Consider the following 2,223-nt stretch of genomic DNA (forward strand, 5'->3'; position numbering starts at 1 on the left):
GTTACCCTAATAACCATGAGTCGTGCTATGATTAATTAAATTTTGTAACTTTATTAGCCATACTTTAATTAATAATGACTTAATTATTTTCCTATGTGCATTAGCTTATTAAATAAACCTTTAATGGTATTAATTGACATGCATAAATTAAGAATTTATACATTTTTCTTTTTTTACCTCGGACACATCTTCACTCGTTTCAATATCCACTCCTCTCAATTTTCACCAGATCTTTTCATCTTTATCCTTTTTTCTTATTTAAAGTAACTCTTGTACCTCCTATTTTAGAAATTAATTATTGTTATGATTTTTACTATTAATTGAAACCTTTAGATTATTGGTTTCAATAGTATTTAGGGTTTACTCACTATGTTTTTCAATTAAATCCATATATAAATTTTAACTAGAAAAATAGAGTTATTAAGTTTGTATTTTTTAATCAAAACCTATAATTTTAACTATAAAATAGAGTTAATGTAAGAAGAAAAAGTTGGTTAATAGAGTGTGTCAGCTAGATTAGACTAACAAAGGTTTGTTCATTTGTTGAAAAGATGATTTTAGCTAAATTAGTTTAGATTTGACTAATTTTTATATAATACATTTGTATGAATTATGACAAAATAAGGTGTTTTTTTTTTTAAAAAAAATTCTCTTATTGATTCAAAATGCCACAAACTCAATAAAAATACAAATAAAATTATCTATAAACTAACAACTTAAAACCGGGTTACCCCATGGTCATGATTTGATCATCATTAGGTAATGATCAAATTATGTGTCATAATAAGCATAGTATGTATCTTTTAAAAACCAAATGATGTTTTAGGGACTTTACACACATTTGGAGGCTCATTTGTTTTTATGGTGATACGACATGTTTATCGCTTTTGAACACAATGTAGAACAACACAATGGTGATCCACATGTGAGGCACATTCAATCAAAAGTTAGGGAGGGGGCACAAGAGGTCTGTTAGAACCACAAGGAGAACAAAAACATATTTGAGAGTATTTTTGTTGAATTGGCAAAGTTTGTACAATTTACAATATGGTCTATTTATATATAGACTCATGAACTAGCATTCCAAGGCATGGAATGTCAGTTATAAGCGTGATACAATTAACACAATTATATGACATATCATTCAAATGAGCATTCTTAAGGCATGCAAGACCATTTATGCAATGTTGTATAAATTAGCACTAAATCCATGATTGATTTTGGGATATATGATAAGATATTTGAAAAAACCAACTAAGGGATAAGGAACGACTATTCCTCTAGCATGCATGACCATGTACTCTAACTTGACATTAATCTAATATTTAAATCTTTTTTATCTAATCTAGATAAAGTTAACTCTATACTATTTCATTACAACCCTTCCATTTTTGGGTTGTTTTAGTTTTAGTCTCTTAAATTGACAAAGTCACACTTAAGTCTAACAATCTTATGGAGTTTAAAATTATCATCTCAAATTTTGAACAAGATTCACTTTATATAACCTAAGAACTTTTGATCTCGTGATCTACCTTTTTTGTGTGTGCTTCATAGATACTTCACCATGTTGATAGTGAGCAATATTAACTATCCGCACATAAACTAACATTGGACTCTAATAAGGTATCACTTAGATGATGAAGTAACAATGATAAAGATAATAATATATCAACAATATGGTTGTCGTACAATATGATTATTTTATTTACTAATATTTCATCAAAACTAAGACACATAAGAATGTCTACCTAAGATAATGTTTGATTTTCATTGATTGACTTCTATGATGACAACCATATAGTATTGGATTAAACAACAACTTAGTCCTACTATATTCATCGATTTAAGTGATCACTGACATTCATTAATAAATTTAATAAAGATATCTACTCTTGTATCCAAGGGTGATGAACCAAAATCTTCATACATCTCTTAATATAAGCAATCACCATTGTTGGGATAATCTTTTCTCAATGACTACGTTGGATTGGTGTCAAACCATATTAAATTTTATACAAGACGATCCAATGATTTCAAGTCTAAGAATCAAAAGTAGCATTATTTGTCAAAAGATATTTTCTATAAACACAAGGATAACCATTCATATGTAATCTTCTTGGTAGGTCATTTTGGTGAACCAGTCTACTCAATATGCACTCATATGTTGCATTAGATCGTTAGTGAACAACTTTAACAAGTTAGATCTATCACTAACCTTTAATA

The sequence above is a fragment of the Mangifera indica genome, unplaced genomic scaffold, assembly GCF_011075055.1.
Source record: "Mangifera indica cultivar Alphonso unplaced genomic scaffold, CATAS_Mindica_2.1 Un_0016, whole genome shotgun sequence".
Lineage (NCBI taxonomy): Eukaryota > Viridiplantae > Streptophyta > Magnoliopsida > Sapindales > Anacardiaceae > Mangifera > Mangifera indica.